The 20,730-nt window shown below is 43.1% G+C and overlaps 1 pseudogene; it reads right to left on the bottom strand.

The window, feature by feature from the left end:
* Positions 1-6,248: 6,248 nt before the first annotated feature.
* LOC144753602 (uncharacterized) overlaps positions 6,249-20,730 on the bottom strand; it is a 70,109-nt pseudogene continuing 55,627 nt past the window's right edge.

Raw genomic sequence — 20,730 nt, 5'->3', positions numbered from 1 at the left:
ACCACACCAGAGGTTAAGTTCTTAGGCTTTATCAAGAATAAAGGTTGCGGGGTCTCCGCGGTATATACAGGCAGATCGAGGGATCTGTAGAGTCTCGTAAAAGGGACAGGGTAGCGGGACAGTCTCGGTATGGTTACAGGAAGGGATACCCTGCGCACAACTCTCAATCCTCGAGCCGGGGGTTCCTAGAGGTCAAGCCGCGGCAGCGCCACCAGGCTCTCAAGATGGTTCAGCCGCGGCAGCGCCAGCAGGCTCTCAAGATGGTTCAGCAAAGGTGGGCCGCGGCAGCGCCAGCAGGCTCTCAAGATGGTTCAGCAAAGGTGGGCCGCGGCAGCGCCAGCAGGCTCTCAAGATGGTTCAGCAAAGGTGGGCCGCGGCAGCGCCAGCAGGCTCTCAAGATGGTTCAGCAAAGGTGGGCCGCGGCAGCGCCAGCAGGCTCTCAGGGTCTCTTCAGGTTACAGGCAAGGAGTTCTTCTGGTGTCGGCCGTGACAGCGTCAGCAGGGCTTCCAGTCCAGGATACAACTGCCGTCCTACTCCGGGGCTGGCCCAGATATAGGACTGGAGTCCTTTGATGTCCGGACCCTCGCGCCTGGGGGCCAGAGGGGCCGGGAAGATGGTGTCCAGACACCCAGCAGGGGGGTGGAGCCAGCACCCAGGGATGCCGGGGGCGATAGATACCAGGCGTCCGGGGACGGCTGGAGGCCCATCGAAACTCCCCTTCCTCCGGGATCTGTCGAGTGGCCACTCGACCACCTGGGTAGATCTGGGCGCCTCGATGTCGGGGCCTCGCTGGGGCCTGGGCCGGGGCCGAGGCCACGTGTTCGTGACGTGGTGGTCCCAAGATGGAGTCGGGCGAGGCCTCGTGCTCAGGACGTGATGGCCCAGGATGGAGTCAGGCCGGTGTGGAGGCCCGTGGTGGTAACCGGACCGGTAGTGTTGGGGCATGCAGGATCGGGCGGACGAGGCCGCCCGGGCTCTGTGGAGGGCCGATGTCGTCCGGGGCCCGCCACGCGGGAGGGGTAGGACCACGCCACGAGGCCGGGTCCAACAGGAAGATTGTCTTTAATTCTAGGAAATTGATGTGCTTTGTCGCATCTGTTTGCGTCCACAGTCCCCTCACGTTGAGCTCCTCCATGTGAGCGCCCCATCCCTTCAGGGATGCGTCTGTGGTGATGGTCACTGTAGGCGTTGGGGATGTTAGAGGCTTTCCCCTTGTTATGTTCTCCATGGTCCACCATGTCATCTCCTTCTGCACTGCGTGCGTCACAACCACTAGATCCTCCCAACTGCCTGTAGCTTGTGACCATTGCTCCTGTAGCCATTCTTGAATGGGTCTCATGTGGAGACATACATTGGGTACCAGGTGGATGCATGATGCCATCATCCCCATGATCTTGCTCGCAGTCCTCACTGTCCGAGCTTGTCCCTTCCGGTAGAGGCCAGTTTCCTTCACCAGCGCCCTCGCCCTCTTCTCGCTGGGGAACACCTTGCCCTGTAAGGTGTTGATCTGTGCTCCCAGGAAGATCTTCACTTGTTCCGGCTCCATTGATGATTTCTTCCAATGGATGGAGAATCCCAGGCTTATGAGCGTGCTCGTCACTGTATGCGCGTGCTGCTTGCATTTCTGGTATGAATTTGCTTTCACCAGCCAGTCGTCCAGGTAAGGGTATACGTGTATTCCCTGCCTTCGTAGGTGCGCTGCGACTGCAGCGAGGCACTTTGTGAAGACCCTTGGTGCTGATTTTAGCCCGAAGGCTAGTGTCGTGAACTGGTAGTGGCTTTCTCCGATGGTGAACCTGAGCATATGCTTGTGCTTTCTGTTCATTGGGATGTGCAGGTAGGCGTCTTTGAGGTCTATTGTGACCATGAATTCCCCGATCTGCAACTGTGGGAGCACTTCTTGCAGGGAGGTCATTTAGAATTTTTGTGTTCTTCTGAATTTTTTCAGGAACCTTAGGTCCAGAATGGGTCTCATTGTCTCATCTACCTTTGGCACCAGGAAGTACGTTGAGTATATTCCTGTGTTTCTTTCCTTGAAGGGTACTCGTTCTATGGCCTGCTTCCGCAGGAGTTCCTTTGCCTCTTCCTGAAGACACTCTAGCTGTTTGCTTGCTAGTTGTTTTCTCTTTGGTTTTCTGCTTACTGGCCTCCCCTCCAATTCTATGCAGTAACCGAATTGGATGATGTTGAGGATCCATTTGTCTGATGTGATTTTTCTCCACTCCTGGAGGTAAAATCTTAACCTTCCTCCCACTGGTGTTATGTGGTCGCAGATGTCTAGCTTGTCTTGATCCCTCTGTGTGTGTTGCCCCCTGGGATCTTTTCTGTGGGAGGGCGCACGGAGTTTTTTGAAGTCACTTAGAGGTGGGCTGCTGTCCCCCTCTTCTATTCTGGCCACGTCCATTTCCTCTCCCTCGAAAGGACTGGCTCTTTGTTGGTATTGCCAGGACTGCTTCTGCTGACCCTGCTAGGACTGCGAGTCTGTCTGGTGCGTTTGTTGGAAAGCCTGGTGTGACGTACCTGGCTGATTTCCACCTCTCCCGCCAGGCCTCCATGACGGGGTGCCCCTTTTGTTGCCTCTGAACTGCAATGCTCCCATGGACCTTGCTGTTTCGTTATCCTTCTTCAGTTGGCTGAGCTTCTCATCAACTGTTGTTCCGAAAAGCGTGTCGCCATTGAACGTTGTGTTCAGAATGCTGTGTTGCACCTCTGGTTTGAAGCCAGAGATCCTTAGCCATGCGTGTCTCCTTTTGGTGACACCCATCACCATGAGCTTGCTGGCGGTGTCAGCTCCATCCAGGGCCGTCTTAAGGCAAGAATTTGCCGCGTTCTTCCCTTCTTCAACCAGTTTTTTGGCCTTCTGCCTGGCATCCTGGGGCAGGTCCTTCACCAAGTGCCCCAGCTCCTCCATGATCTGGTACATGTGTCTGTTTATCAGGGCGTTTGAGTTAGCCATGCGCCAGTGGATCGCGGCATTCCGTTCGATCCTTCTGCCCACCAGATCCATCCTTACTCTCCTTATCCGGAGGTGGTCCCGAGGTAGTGGGTACGTTAGCCCTCTTCCTTGCTGTGGCCGTGATAATGGAGTCTGCGGAGACCATCCCCTGAATGTAGGGTGGGTCCTTTGAGGAATGTTTGTATTTTTTTTCTCTGTTCTGGGAGTTACTGCCTTGCATGTTGCGGGCTCCCTGAATGCTTCCTTCCCCTGGGCCAAGACGCTGTCGAGCATTGGCAGGTACTGGCTCCTTTTTGTGTTGGGAGCAATGTCTCCAGAAGGAAGTCTGCTTTCTGCTTCTCTTCATCGAGCTTCAGCTTGAATGCCGCTGCGGCGGACCTTATCACCGAATTGTAGGCCCCGATGTCGTCCGGCAGCGAGGGCCTCGAGGGATACGTGTCGACCGCCTCCTCGGGGCTGTCGGTCTCGACGTCCATGTAATCCACCTCCTGTAGGTCAGAGGGGGCCGACTCTGCGTCCGTCCTGCTGTCCTCTTCCTCCCCATAGTTGTAGCTATCGTAGGGATTCTCGTACTCTTCCTGGTCGTCGACCACCTCGACGTCCGGGTCTTGGTCTTGTTCTTCGGTGACCTCGTCTTCCTCCTCGACCACCTCCACCACCGGTGGTTTGGTCTTGTGAGGGATCGTGAAAGCTTTCATCTTTGCGTCAAATTCTTTCTTTCGCTGCACGATATTTTCCATTTCGGCTTCAAGGCGCCTTCTCTTTTTCTCCATCTCGGCCGCGTGTTCCGCGTCGGATGGTTTGGCCGCTCTTTTCGGCGGCTGGCTCGGCGTCGTGCCTTTCGGTGCCGAAGTTTGACGTCGAACCGCATTTTGGGTCTCTTGTCGGCGTCGGTAGTTTAGGGTCCTTGTCCCTCGGCGTCGATCGATCCTTTTCGGGGACAATTTTCGACGACTTCTGCTGTTCAACAGCTCTCGGCGCCGGGGACTCCTTCTCAGAGGATCCGCTGGGCCTGTGAGTACTCGCGGACGCCTGGTGCTTCGGCGTCGGCGCTTTCGAGGCCTTGGCCTCGTTTTTTCGAGACTCAGAGTCTCTCGGGTTCTTGGGGGCCGGAGAGTCTCCTACCTTATCAGAAGTCTTCGTGTAATCGGTCTCTACGACCGTGTAGCTGTCGTCTTCGGCGGCAGCGTTGTCCTCTTCCTCGGAAGACATCCCCAGGTCGTAGAGGGACGGAGTCGGGGCCTTCCCCTGCAGGGTGGCATGCGCTACCCTCTGTCTCTCTCTCACACGAAGGGTCTTCGGGGTGAAGGCGGAGCAGGCGTTGCAGTCCTCGCTTTCGTGATTCACCGGTAGACAAAGGTTGCATACCGGGTGCTGGTCCTTCTGCGCGTACTTGTGGTGGCAGTTACGGCAGAATTTGAACGGCGTGTTGTCCATCATCGAGCGCTCAGGGCCTCCCTGGTCGCGTGTTCGTCGACAGTCGTCGAGGATCTCGATGAATATGCCTCCTCCTTTGCTGACTCCTCGTCGATGAAGTCCCCTGGAGTCTTCAGATGACCTTTCTTGGTGATTTCTGTCTTTTCTTCTCTTCTTTGTCCAAAAATGCCTGGAGCCCAACGGGAACGATCCGGACCCGACCGCGGAAAAAAAGAATCTGAAGATGGCGCCCAAGAGTGGGAGCTTCCGCAGGAAGCATGCCGACGTCACCGGAAATACACCCAGGAGGTGTGACGCCGACGCCCACCTGGGCTACGAAAAAAAACACAAAAAAAACAAAGAAAAGACTACGAATCCGGACCCAACCACAAGACCGCGGAATAATGCACAGCATAGTGAATCCAGAAAGATTCACGCTGCAAAACTACTGCTCTCAAAACACATACGCTAACACTCTTCATTCCACGCAAATCTTGCATTCTTTTTCATAAGCTCCCCAAAGAAAGGGTACTACGAGGTAACTGGGGAACAAATTTGGTATGACTTTCAGCTATTCCCAGAAAATAACGTAATGTTTCTGTGGATTGGGAGCCTCTCCTATGTCCTTCACCTAAATGTCGCTCGGTGTTATTGCTTCTCAGGAAAAAGGGTGACTTGGACAATCTACCACTCGTACTTTTGCCATTCAGAGTCATTCATTTTTCTTTCAAGATCATCCAAAAACTGTGCAATCTCTCATCTTGAAACATTCTGTTCTTGACATACACTAATACATTATGTTGAAAACATGTGACTCCTTATCCTCATGTAAATAGGGTATCTGTCATTTATTTGAAAATGGTCAAAGCTAGGTTAGATAACATGGTATTCTTCTGAACCAGTAGGATCCTTTCAGAGTGATAAAATATATCAGGTGACATTAATCGTTATGCAAGACACTTTTGTGGTACTCAAATACCATATCTAAGGTGGGATTCATCCCTGTTTCCTCAAGTAACAAAACATCCCTGATATGTTTAGCATTAAATGTTGGTACTAAGGTCATGGAGGTCAGCACACATCCAGAGTGTTCAGTTGGTTTTATTTGGCCGAACCACTGGCTCTATCCATTTCAAACTTTTTATCTTTTGTGTTATATCTTCCTTTACATAAATTCTCCTTGAACTCATTCCTCAAGCACTCTAAGCACTAAATGGCCACTTGGGCGAGCATACATGTTAAGCATTATCTTGTGGACTTCAAGTTCTACTAAACTATCAGTGCAAACAATTCAGGAAATAACTCCAGGCAATCTGTTTATTTGAGGCCTCACTTTTGACTATTTCCAATACTTTCATAGCATAGACTTATATCATCATCTAGTGCATAGGCATCAGTTTTGGTCTGAACACACATTCTTGAGCACCACTGTTGATAGTTTCACCTAGAGTCTACAGTGGAGACACTAATAATGAGCCTTTTACATCTAAGGTGGTCTCTATTTAAACTGCAACAAACTGCAGTCTGTTTGCAAACGCATGCTAGGTAATAGAAGTTATCTACCAAGAAAGATACACACATACATGATTTTTTAAAACGTCACCTGGCATTTTATTGGCACAGCTCATTGTGTTTTTATATAAAAGGCAACATACAAACGGTGAAGGCTGTACAGTGTGTGTGTGCACTTCACCGGTTATCAGTGCATGAAGATGGAGATATATATTAATTCATTGCTGGGTGATATAGAGTGGATCATGTATACAACATAAAACACGTCATTAAATTACTGTAAATGTAGGGGTCTATGCACATGACTAGACTGTCCAGACCACCCCCAAATGATTTAAAGCTGCAAGGATGTGATGTAATTCTTTATCCACAACGGATTGGTGCATCAGCACTCACAATAATCTCAGTCACCTGCACCCCAATATATTCCCCCTTTACATCTTGAACATTTATTGTGTCATCCTCGAAGATAGTTCTCATTTTTCCTGTCCAGGGTATGTCAGCAGTGTAGCGGGTTCCTGTGACAAAGTATTCCACAGAGTACTTAGGCCTAGCTTCAAGTTTGGCATTAATACCGTCAGTCCTTGATTCCATCCGCCTACCTGCGGTACCCACAGTGAAAGTGGTGGTGACAGAAGAGGAAACAGACATGTCTCCAAGACCTGGGATGCCTGCACTTATCTCAACGGTAACTCCTATCTCAATGGAAGATTCAAAGCTCCAGCTAGATTCTGTTTCAATAGTAAAGGACAACTGCCTTTCAGCATAAACAGGTGGGCTACCTTCGGGAGCAGCACAGTTCTGCACTTTGGTTCGGGCACTCAATTGTAAAGGCTCCGTTCTCAATATTTTCATATCATTGAAGTTATATTTAATATCATAAAGGACTACTTTTTTGGTGGGCTTCCTATTATGAACAAAAACGTACTTGCTCTTCAGCACGTATGCTGGGATATCCATGTCCCCGTGACTTTTAATACCAGACATAGCATTGAGGGTTTGACCTTCTGGATTTATTGGAGATGCTTTCCAGATGCTGACATCATCCCTTGCCCCACTTCCTCCATCATTCCAAACCCAGGTCCACTGTCCCGGTGTTACATACTCTGCTTTAACACAGCGGAAGTCCTCGGCGGAAGGTGCTGCATAGTTCCCTGTAGCTGCGTAGCCAAGGGCTACATAACTGGGTGGACAAACAGGACGCCAAATGGCACCATCCCTATTAGCTCCCGAGCCCCTATCTGTCCAAACCTGGACAAAGGAGGTAGGCTTCACCAGAGTCCCTGCCTTAATCTCCTTTGCAAATACTCCAGATGGCTTATAGTAATTATCAACGGCGATGTGGCCCAGGCTGCAGCAGTGGTCAGCTTTCCAGAAGGAGACATCTCGATCTGCTCCACTCCCTAAAATACAAGAGAAATACACATGAGTCCAACGCTCATACATCCATACTCATGCTGCAAACATGTCCTTTATATAAGTCCTGGCTGTTTTAAGAAGCTTCTCTTCCATATTTTAAAGCTTCCAAACCTTTTAATTACCATTAAAGATCACATAATTCCTCCTTCATTGTGTAATGTTGCCAGTATGTCAACAAGGATTGTAAGCAATAGGAACTCACAATAGGGGTACGACTTGTGAACCTCAAATTTAGGAGTTGATCTTTAAAAGACTTTTTTTTTAAATGAAATGGTAAATAAGGGTCAAGGGGTAAGGGGTAAGAAACACTCAGAGTGTGCATACTTAGTAGACCATAACTGTCAAATAAAGTTGCTCATTATTTGTGTCAAACCACAAGTTTGTAAAAGCCTCACTTGACACATTTCTCTTCATTCCACCTTTGGACCTGTGTTTTTTGTTTTCCCTTTTTCTAAACAGTGAATTATCCTCTCTTGGTGGAAGCACACTTGCAGATGGCCTAGAGGCCCGCAGCATATCTCCTAATTTAAATTTCACATATTTAGAATAAAGTAATGCATTAACAACCCTCATTCATACTTAATACATGAGATCCTTGCCCAACTTGTCTGCACACCCCTCCATAGCTCCTCTAAAGGGAGCTTGCATTCTCGTCCCAGGATATAAAAATATGCAATACTATTCTCATCAGACTATCTTACTGATGAGTTAGAATTATTTCTTTTCCATCTAATGTTTGCATAATTCTCAATTTGTTTACTTGCCTTCAGCCTTTTTGTTTTTCATTCTCTTTAATCTTTCAAGAAGGGCTCTCTTCTTGGGATGAGAAGGCTCTTTGAAATATGTGTTTACAAACATTCATCCTTGGGTTAGTGAGAATTTTATATTTTGCTCTGATGTGCCTTTCCTGCTCTACAGCCCAACGAGCAGTTCATGCCCCAGACGGGAGCCATTTGTAAATAGAGACTGTCTCGCAGTGCAGCTAGAAGTGGCCTAGGCAGCAAGCGTTGTCAAATCAAAATAATGGTAGCACCAACTCCAGGAGGCTTGTGTGGGCTAAAGCAGATCCATAAACTTACATTAGAATTGGACTTAGTTATCCCTTCATCTAAGCTGCAGATGAAATGAAAATGGTCCAAAGTACTGAACCACAACAGTATAAATAAATTGAATGTAGTGGGAGGGTGTGCCCCCCTCTGAAGGTGTTGGTTACAAGATGGCAGAAGTTGAAAGTAAAGATTTTCTCTGATCCGCCCCCCTTACCAGGTAACAAAGTGTACGGGATAAAGATTAAAACGTCTACCAAGTCTTTACGTTATTAGACCTAAATAAGATATATTTACGTTATGTATTCTGTCTTAGAACTGCAGATCGATGATCCTCATGGCTTGTTTCCTTTCCGCTTGATACAACCTAACTGACGTCTTAGAGAACCTATGGGATCAAGGTACTTGGCCTTCATGTATACCCTGTTTAGTGAATGGGCTGGTAAGAAATAGGACAAAATATGACCATTTCGACCCCGAAATAACATGTGGCCTCTCAGTATAATACGCAGAATAGCAATAGGTCGATCTATAGGGCTTTGTTGTTTTTCTGTTTTCGTTGGCTGTGGCCACTAGGAATTAACTCCAACACTTATATATTGTCCCATAGGATATCTGGTTCCCCTCTATTTGAGCTTCAAAATCCTTACTTCCGAGTTCAACGGTAAGATAAAATTGCACTAGTTAAGCTAATAATATGATACATAGGGTTCTGACGTCCGTCCCCCCCCCCCCCCGGGCCCCGTCCTCCTTGTCCCCTATGCTGATAACTACTATTATTTTAGCATATATATAGCTGATACTAATAGGGTTTCCTAGCACCAGTCCCTGTTCTTATTCATTTTCTTTTTCTAAAACAGTGACCGGTATCTATTCTGAATTTTTTCGTGGATGATCGTGATGAATTAGGATTGTAAATATTGTATATATATATATATGTGTATATGTAAATATTATAGTATGTAAATCTTCTTAACGGTACCATTTGTCCAAATTATTAACCATCTGGCATCAAAAACAGATTATGACTATGTTAAATAGCCATCAGATTACGTATTAATCATATATGAAAAAGAGCACTTTTTAAATTTCTGTTTTTTCTCCTATTACTCCAACTAATCCTGTGAATCAAAAATTCATTATTTTCCAGGATTGTACATTGCGATTGAGAAATTCATGTTTGTTTGATAATGTTTTTAAACAATATTTGCTTTTGATATGATATCAAATATGTGTATATCAGATATATTTATATGATAAAATTGTATACGTTGATATAATTTATTGTTCATTTAGCTCTTTTTTCGTGTTGCTTATACGTATTAATTGAAAATTGATTTGTCTAAGATTCATTTTTGCCAGATTGTTGTTTTTTGTCTTGCCTGGGTATTTTACCTTGCCTTCAACTGTATTACCCTGACCCTGGACATTTATCCAATTCAGGGGGTCCCTGTTTTATTCGAAAATACAAGATGGCAGATCCCACTGAAATTCACAAAGGCAACTTATCTTGGAAGATTTGCTTTATGGAGACAAGCTGGAGAGTTAGAAGATATGCGTATTGAATATGTGGAGTGGACTAACTTGGGACCTTGGGAAAGTGGGAAGGTATGCACTCATAAAGATATTTAACATCAGTAAACAGTCTTCCAAAGAACTGTATTTCTTTGGCACGTCTACTTATTGAAATTAGACACTTAGATGAAGCGCGTGAGCAGGAATAAACAGCCCCCGTCATCACAGATAAAATATGAGCACACTGTATAAAAGAGCTTCAATGGTCACAAAAGAAGAGACCATCAGCTTCATTAATGTCTGCTGTGAGACAAATACTGCATCAAAATTTTAAAACAAACACAACACGCTGATACCTATACTTATTCATATAGGATAGACTGCTTGACTAGATGCTACTTACAGGGTGCAGTTTTATGCGAATAATAGGCTCACTGATTGAATCAAAGGGCAAAACCTCTGGTCAGACTGATGCCTCTAAAAGGACTGGGCACACATTATTGCATGTGTCAACATTTTCTAACATGTGACTGGCTCTTCACTAACCATAGGAGCCAATCAGGGTCAGCAGAACTTAAGAAAATTACCAACGTCCCTATATGCCAGCTCTCAACTGCTGTAGTTAATCTGTGCAATGACCAAGGATTTATAGTGACCTTAAACATCTGCAAGCTTACCTCTATCATCCCAGATGTTGTCCATTTCTTGTGTCTGATAAAGAACCAGAGCAATGTCTGCAGAGTCGCCTTAGATTTCAGGATGTGGGGAGTATCCGACGGTCTGTTATAGTTGCTAACGGATAAGAAGGACTCAGAAGTCAAACCTTTAAATGGAAAACAGACGATGCAGGTTAATTTTTAATCGTTCAACTTTGTCCCCAAAATGCTGACAGTTACAGAACATTCCTCATTTGCCTAGAATAGGCAAGATGTTATTGTGCGGGCCAACTTTGAAGCAAAGGAAAGACACTGAAGTCATCATGGGAAGAATACTACTTTATCACCCACAAACTTTGTAAGTGCTATACCAGTTCTGAATGGCTGGTGGGCTGACTAGAACTGTCCCTGTTGGTGAATAAAACCTGGTCTCGACTGGCAGGAATATAGGACTACTTTTACTTTGCAGAAGCGCTGTGGATTGGGGAGATGTCTGCTTAACAGGGCTGGACTGGGAACCAAAAGCAACTCTGGTAAGTATGATCAAATCATCCTAGGCTGCACAAAGCAAGCAAACGAATATAGAGTTCTAAGTACCATTCTACAAAAATGGCATAGAAAGAATATCAGCAAAAGGAATATCCAGAATGTTAGTAAATAGAGCTGAATATAGGTTGACTATTCTTTAAAAACACAAACTATTAGAGTTTTTTCATTTCAAAGCAAGCAACATAAGGTACACAATCAAGGTTAATAATACTCTGCCAGGAGTTCACATGTACTGTCAATATTCATGGCCATTACCAGTCCCATTCTCCACTACTGTTCTCCTTTACATAGAAGACTCATTTTCATTAGGCCTTGTCGGCTGTCCCATCACCTGGTTCACAGTCCAAAGTCCATGGCTCCCAAAGTACAAATCCAGGAAGCTACCCCAATATTGACAACATTACCTCTGGGTCTTTTTAGATTTGGTATATTTTACTCCACATATATGTATCTTCCCCCATCCCCGTCCAAGTCTAATTCTCTAAAATTGGAGCTGTATCACTGACAAGGACAGGAGCAGCTCTCTCAAAACCCACTGACCCGAACACAACAACACAGTACCCAAGAGCCATCAAGAGTTTCAATAATTGGATTGCTCCTGTGTTGACTCCCTGCCCCAACCCCAACACAGCAATACAACATGATCTAGATCCCGATCCCAGGCTAGTTGTTACACGGAGTAAGGAACTCAGACTGATGAAAATCCACAACATACAACTGAAGCACAAATGGATAATGAGCCAGGATAATGTAGACAGGAGCATGTTCCGATGTGCTATGAGATGCCAACCAACAAATAAGGACCACAAAATGCACCGCTCTGGCATATCGCATCAATGCCATCACCAACAAAAGCAATAATATCTTTGCTGTGGTGAATATTTTCATCTCACCAGTGGCCTCTTCCATCTCGATTACATTCTTGCAGGACCTCTGCAACAATATTCCTCAATTCTTTAGCAACAAAATCACTGCCATTTTCTGCAACTTCATCCCACAACTGGATACAACACACCTGGCTAAATGCCTCCTGATCCTATGAAGAAAACCTGTGCTAACCACATTGCCCATTATCACCCCAGAAGAAACTGCTGTCACCATGAAGTCCAGCAACTCAGGGGCCCAGTCAGACTGCTACCCTCACCTCACCTACTACTACAGAGAACTGAAACCAATTGGCACCAGGATAACGGTCATTCTGAATGCCTTCACCTCTTCTGCAACCTTCCCAGATGCTTGGAGATTTGCAGCTGTACTCCCATTGCTGTAAAAAAAAGTCCCTCAGAGGACCCTTCAACGTACACCAACAATAGACTGATCTTACTTCAACCATTTCTGGCTAAGATCTTAGAGAAAATCGTCAATAGACACATCACCGAATATCTCAGTGGCCACTAACACCTCAATACCACTCAGTCTGGTTTCAGACCTAAACACAGCATGGACATTGCCCTCATCACTGCCAGGGTAACATCCACATGACTCTGGCTAGAGGAGACATAGAAGCCCTCCTCTTTCTGGACCTCACTGTCTCCCACCCCAAACTCATCCAACGCCTACACGGCAACGTAATCGAAGGACACGCACTCTGATGGATCTGCTCCTTCCTGACAGGAAAGAGCCAGTCAATCAGCCTGGCACCGCACACCTCAGACACTAGCGACCTCTTCTATACGGTTCCGCAAGGATCCTACATAATCCAGACCCTCTTCAACACATACATGATCCCTCTAGTCAGCATCATCCACTCTCACAAAATTAAGTCCCTGCCTACACCAATGACACACAACTCATTATCTCCCTCCCAGACAAGACACCCAGTACCCAGATCAAGTTCAATGCCTGCATAAGTGCTACACACATGAGCCTCCTCAGTACTTTAATTCCACAAATAGTTGAAGATCTGTGTTTTTTAAGGAGCCCCACTAGCCATAACTTTGCCAAGACTCGCATATGTTCAGCACCAGGATGCCCTACCAGGCGATAGTGTGCTCTGCACAACTGTATACCATAACATAAGATACCATGACAATATGAATATATCTAAGGTATGTAGATGTGAAGTAAAGATTAGCAAATATTTATGTACCCATTTATTCTTATTTTCATAGAGGTCGATATTCTGACATACAAACCTCCAACTTCAAAGAAAGTTTTGAAAATGTGCAGCTGCTCAAAGCATGATACAACACACATTTTTTAACACAATGGTAAAAAAGCATTTTACAACAATTTTAGAGAGAAACTAAGTGACCAACTCCAAAGGAAGAGAGTAAAATATGAATATTCCTTTAAGGAATTTCTGAGCATGACAAGAACATGTTTCCTCTCCTCCATTTGACATGCAGCTTGTAAGTGGGAAACTGCATGTCTTTTCAGCATGACCCTACTCATTACTTTAAATGACGAGTCCAGCAGCGATATGGGACGGTAATTATAGGCCTCAGATTTTGAGCCTTTTTTGAAAAGGGGGATAATTAATAATTGACCCCATGTTGGCGGAAACTGGCCTACAACAGCTGCATTAAAAATCTTTACTAAAATCGGTGCCCATAGATCCTTTTCGCTTTTATATAGGTCAATGGGCACACCATCAATGCCTGGGGCCTTGCCCCCTTTACTATCTGATAGTCCTTTGTGAACTTCTTCTATGTTTATCATTAGTGGTAATATGTGCCAGATGGAATCAGATAATTGATTAATATCAGTCCTATCAGGGTTAAAAATTGATGTATAGTGTTCGATCCAGGCATCGCTATTTACATGTGAAGTAAGTTCTGGTTGGCTATCATCCTTTAAAAAAGGACAGTTGACCGGCTCCCAGAATAATTTACTGTTATTAGTAGCTGCCGCTAGACTAAAATTGGCCCATGCCTCGTTTTGCAGTTCTTTTTTGCGGGCCCCAATGATATGTTTATAGTGGTGAACAGACATAATATTGAATAAAAAATATAGAATAAACATAATATCGAGTAAAAAATAATATCGAATGGATAGAATATAGAAAGTCAAAATAATAGAAAGTCAAAATATCGAAGTAAGTAATGTCGATTTTTGAACGATAGAAAGACAAAATATCTAAGTATATAATATAGATATTAAAATATATCGAATTTTTGATAATATCTAATTTTTTAAAGTGATTTTTAATGTTATTTAATTTTTGCGTAATCTAATTCTGTAGCGGGTTGTGGGTTTATAGGGGAATAGGGTGGGAAGTAATTTAATAGTAATTAATTAAAAAAGTTAATTTATTTATTGGTATTTATTTTGAATTAATTGTTAATTAATTTTTAATTGGTAATTAATTTTTATTTGGTAATTCATGTTTAATTGGTAATGTATTTTTATTAATGTATTAATTGTTAATTATGTTAATTTGAATTAATTTATTTTCCGTAGCGGGTTGGGGGTTTATAGGGGAATAGGGTGGGAAGTAATTTAATTGTAATTAATTAAAAATGTTAATTTATTTACCGGTATATATTTTGAATTAATTGCTAATTAATTTTTAATTCACAACTAATTAATTTTTAATTGGTTAATAATTTTAATTAATTTATTAATTGATAATTATGTTAATTTAATTAATTTATTTTCCGTAGCGGGTTGTAGGTTTATGGGGGAGTAGGGTGGGAAGTAATTTAATTGTAATAAATTCAAAAAATTATTTATTTATCTGTATTTATTTTGAATTAATTGCTAATTAATTTTTAATTCACAATTAATTAATTTTTTATTGGTTAATAATTTTTTATTAATTGATAATGATGTTAATTTAATTAATTTATTTTTTGTAGCGGGTTGTGGGTTTATAGGGGAATAGGGTGGGAAGTAATTTAATTGTAATTAATTAAATATGTTAATACATTTATTGGTATTGAGTTTGAATTGTTAATTAATTAGTAATTAATTAAATTTTTAATTGGTTATTTAATATTATTAATTGATTATTTCATAATTAAGTTAATTTTAGTAATTTATTTTGTGTTGTGGGTTTTTAGGGGAATAGGGGGGAGTAATTTAATTGCAATAAAGTAAATCATTTTTATTTATTATTTGGTATTTGATTTTTATGTATTAATTAATTGGGAATTATTTGTATTAACAGGTAATTAATTTTAATTATTAATATTAATTTGTATTCGTAATTGATTAATTATTATATAATATTAAATTGGTACTTTTTTTAAATTAATATTTTCTTGGTATTGATATTTAATTAATTTGTATTAATATATTTAATCTTTACTTTCCCTACTGTTGCACTCTTTGGAGTGGGAATAGTAATTTTTACCCCCCCCCCGCTACAAACACTTTCTCTACTGTTGCACTCTTTGGAGTGGGAATAGTAATTTTTACCCCTACGCTATCCAACGCTTTCCCTACTGTTGCACTCTCTGGAGTGGGAATAGTAATTTTTCCCCCTACGCCTGTGGTTCCCAAACTGTGCGCCGCGGCACCCCGGTGCGCCGTAATCAGGAGCCAGGGCCGCCGCGACCACAATGTGGAAACCTGAAGCCTCTTTTTTCTGCAGCCAAACACATCACCAGCATTATGTTTAGTGTAAAAATGGAGCACGTTAGAAATCAGACATAAAACATAAGCCAAGTCAAGGCCTTCCTCTCGCTGAGAGAAAGCCTTGACTTGGCTTATGTTTTATCTCTGATTTCTAAAGTGCTCCGTTTTTACATTAAACATAATGCTGGGGAGAGGAATGCCCGCGTAGCTAGGGGGGTGCGGTGGGGGCGGACCGACCCAGGCGGCACTATTGTGGGGGGCGGCGGCGGCTGTGCTGCATTGGGGGCCCGTGGCAGCATTGCACACGTGAATGAAGTGCAAGCGCACCTCTGTGCAGAATTCACGAAAGCGCTACCAATGACGGCCCTTCGGTAAAATGGAATGTCTGCTGCTGAATAAGTTCAAAGTAGGTTATTGCGAAGAATGCATCTTTTATTCATTAAAAATGCGAGAGTAAATATTTCTGAGGTGTTAAAATTGGAAAATTTATGTGCACACAGTGTTCATCAGAATAGTGGGAGCCTGCAAGGATTTGCATTTAAGATAAGGCATGTCTGTTAAAGATCTTTCCAGATGTCATAAAAGGGTTGAGCACTCAGTATTTTTATATATATTTTTTTCTACGTGGTGCTGGAATGATATTCAGAGCGGCGGTGCTACACTCACTGAACTCATACGGATTCTGAAAATGTTTCAAAATTAACAGGTGTCCCGCCAGGCCCAATCAGATGAAGGGTCCTAAAAGGGTGGGTCTTTTTGTCTCAGAGTTTTATATAGCTCGAACTTGACCGAAGGTATCAGCGCGATTTACGGAGCACCAGTTGCGTTTCATATAGACAGATTATTTTGGGCACGGGGAGATTAAGTGATTTGCCCAGAATCACAGGATGTTAAACTTCCCCGCTGAGACTCGAACCTGGTTCTGTAGTCGGAGGTGTATTTAGGTATCCCACTGAGTCAGACTCCCTTTAGCTTTCAGGCCTCAGTCCACACTTTGAACTGCAGGCAGAGCTTGGGGTGGTCAAAGGCAAAGTAGGCCAGTACCACTTGCTTCTGTGGATCTCACTGGGATTGCATCCCAATTATTTAAGGAAGACAACAGGAAGTACTCCCGAGGTCAGGCTTACATCCCACCCCACCCGCCCACCGGTAAAAAAATGGTGGGGAGTCACGGCCAACTGCCAATTAGGTCAAGGGAGCCACGGGTCAAAAAAGTTTGGGGACCACTGCCCTACGCTATCCAACGCTTTCCCTACTGTTGCACTCTAGGGAATAGATATTTTGACTAACTATATTTAACAACGATATTTTTGATTCGATATTTTTGTACTTACCTGTTTGGAGATAGGCATTCGATATTTTTGCATTCCATATTTTATCCTCGATATTGTGTTAATTCTATATATGTTACATCAATATTGCTTCAGTGATCCGTTTATAGTTGAGACGTAAATCTCTAATGTGCTCCTTGTTGCGAGGTTTAATTCCTAGTGCTATCTTCAGGTTGTGTACGGCCTGGGTACAGCTCTTGTTAAACCATCCTGTGTGTGTCTGTTTCCTGGCTTTGTGCTTCTTAGTAAGGAGTCCTTCTATAAATGCATTAATCTTAAGGAAGTTGAAGATCAGGGAACATGAGTCCGCCACTTCGCTTAAACAGTGATCTATTTCTTGTTTACAATGCGTGATAACTTCCTTTTGTATTTTATTTGGATCAACAGCTGCCCACTTTAACCTCATGCCGTTTGATTTTATGGGGACAATATCAGAAATACAATTTGACGCATTTAATTGTCTATTCCCCCAGCTTAACAGGGCTAAAGAAATGCTGTTGTGGTCACTGACCACCTGTTCCGTAATCCATAAGTTTTTATAATCACTATTGCATGATAACAGGATGCATCTATAGTTGTAGATGCACCCCTACCAGTGAAAGTTGGACATATAATAGTATTCTTATTCCTGGTGCAGCTTAAAAGTTCTAGATCATATTTAGATAACATGGAGTTTAACGCTGTACCATATTCACCATGGGGGAAGTGCAGAAAATCTACATTTTCGTCTGAGGTATAGCTCTTTGTGAAACCACAAGTTTTAGTGTGGGCAAGTGGACACATTTGAACATTGAAATCTCCCAACCAGAGGATAGTCACTGGTTTGTTTGGCACTGCCAATGTCCTACCTATTTCCTTTTCTATATAATAAATAGCACCACCTCTATTATTACTAAAATTATTATTGTAAAAATTAACAAGGATTCTCATTAACTGGCAATTGGGGTCTATAGTTATGCAACTAATGATTTTACATTTGACTAATTTATTGGAAACAAGTATAAAAGACCACCCTTTGCCCTGCCTGAGGTAGAATCAACCGCTTTGATCCAGTTTGTGGTATAACCCTCAACAAAGACTCAGTCTTTATGCCAGGTCTCCTGTAAACAAATTACATCATACTTTGATGCAATAAGATCTTTCCAAAATGGTGCGTTTAATTTGCTGTTAAGACCTATGTTCCATGTCATAAATGTGTAACCTTCATAGTCATTAACTGCATAGCCTTCATGATGGTTGACTGTGTTAAACATGTCAATTGGATGTGCAATAATTGGGCCCTCATTATATATAGATACTGATATTACAGCCCTAGGTGAAATCTGATTTTCTGCTGACCCACCTGTATTTGATGATGGAAAGATATTTCCAGAGGTTGCAACAAAATTAGATTTGAATATGTTGCTGTCTTGGGAACCACTAGAAGACATTTTTGGCAGACTATCCTTACCTACTCCTTCATAGCCTATTGTGGGCCTACTCCCAGTTGGATCTAATGTTAATAGTGTTCCCCCCCTTTGACATAAGTCAGTCATTGTCCTCCATGGAACTCTACTACGGCAGCATCGCCCTCTGCGGTCTCCCCCTAACCACAACTGCACCCCTAACAGCTTCACTTAACGCGGCAGCGAGACTCATCACTGGATCAAAAAAACTCACATATCTCTCCTGACTTTAAATCCCTGAATTGGCTGCCTTTTGAAGCCAGAATACATCTGAAAATTGCCTGCTTGACGCACAAAGCTATACACCTGAACTCACCCGGCTACCTCACTCAGAAGCTGACAATTTCCGGCGGCTCCAGAACCACCAGAAGTACAAACAATCTTCTGCTGAAGCCTCGAAGATTCCGGAAGGAAAGAACTTACAAATGCTCCTTCTCAGGAATGGCGCCCAGGATCTGGAACTCACTCCCTCCTGAAACCAGGCTCATCCCCTCCACTTTTCTTTTCAAGAAGGAAGTTAAAGCTATCCTCATGGCTAAATACACTTGAACTACTACTTCTGATCTTCTAAGACTGTGCGTCGATCTGTATTACTTATTTGATCCCGTGCACATGTGTTTTACTTGTATTAAATCGACCCTACCAGATTGCTCATGCTCCCTCCTATTTGTACTACTTGCATTGACGACCTACATTCCTAACTATGCTCCCTCATGTACCCACCCTACCCCTTACCCCCTTGCCTATGTAAAGCGCTCTGTTATCTGCAAAGATCTTGTTCGCGCTATATAAAACTTTCAAAATAAATAAATAAAATAAATAAACTCAATAGCTGAAATCTCTTAAATATGAGAATACTTGGGTGTAAAAGTGGCAGTGGTGGAAAGAGTGTCTGATACTTAGTTTTAGGGTTGCATATGGTACCACCTTGGTCAGAATTCGCCATGAGGTGTCTATAAAAATATCCTAGTGGCAAGAGGGTCATATTATATTCCCATTGGGATGGTGGAGGGGCATTTGCTAAGGTGTACCTAGCCCAGATTGGAGATTTGAAATTGATAATAATACAGTCTCCCTCAAATTTGTTCTTGTGGGGACCAATCCATCCCACCAGTTGCGTTAGCAATATCTGATTTGCACCCGTCAGCGGGAAGCCACATTTCTCAGACAATCAATGTATTGTTTTATTTTTGAGCGCTGCATGATTTTCCCGAGGTTCTTTCCCTAATTTAGGCACGTTCACCAATACCGCCACATAAGGCCCGCACTCAGGAGGTAGATTAATGAATGGGGGTACTATATTAGTATTAGCGGGAGTGATATTTGTGTTACCCAATTAATGTAAAACTGGTACAGGGGGATTTCCATTCTCCACCTCTATTACTTCCCTTTGATCCTTTTCACATTGATTTATAACAGAGTGCTTATCTTGTAACTGTTGGGGATTTTCTCTTGGTTCTTTCATGTGGGTTTGGTTCCCATTATGTAGCCTCCGGTTGTGTTGTTTATTTGTACTGATTATGGGTATGTTATCACCGCTGTCGATGTTCAATTTGAGACCCTCTCCGTTTGTACACACCCCCACATTGCCTTTCTCTATTTTGGCATACATTTTCTCAAAACACCCACTAAGTTTATGCACCTCTTTGGCTATATTATCTATTCTATCGTGCAGCGGCCTTAGCAATACTATCAACTTGTCAAAAATGGCTTCTATGTTCATGGTTATAGAAACAACATTAGAATCCAGGTCTTTGTTTGTAGTTGCTATGATGCCATGGGTAGGATATTTTTTCTCTCTCGTAAAGAGAGTACCTATGGTCTTTGGCAGCGGTGTGGGAGATACAATGGGTGAAGTAGCCGATATAGATAGTGTGGGTGTTTTTGAAATACCCGAGTGGTCTTCTATAATATCGTTTACATCATCAGCGTGACTAATTACATCTTCATATAAGGGGTGACCCTATATTGGTTACATCTTCTATGTTCGCCAAATTGAAATCTTCCCAAGATTTGTCTCCAAACACTACATTTGAGCCCATAAACAATCGTCTCTCTGTACGATCGATTTCCTCTGAAAAAACACTTACTGCTTTAACTAAATGTGTCCAAAGTATTACATGTATTATCCATCAAGTTCTTGTTTCCCCGTTTTCTTGCCATTTTTAGATTTCACCAGTTAATATATCACGGATCAGGACGAAAGTTACAAGCGGGTATCTTATACAAAAAAGATATTCAGGTATTGAGGAAAAATATATCTTCAAGCAGTTCAAAACAATACCTTCCAGCAGTTGTATCAGCCTGTTAAAAACATTAGAGGGGTGGCCCAGCCCAGCCTCCTTCAGCCTGACTGCCACAGA

The sequence above is a fragment of the Lissotriton helveticus genome, chromosome 5_1 (genome assembly GCF_964261635.1).
Source record: "Lissotriton helveticus chromosome 5_1, aLisHel1.1, whole genome shotgun sequence".
NCBI lineage: Eukaryota > Metazoa > Chordata > Amphibia > Caudata > Salamandridae > Lissotriton > Lissotriton helveticus.
The sequence above is the reverse complement of the archived record's forward strand: the minus strand, read 5'-3'. Positions and strand labels throughout refer to the sequence as shown.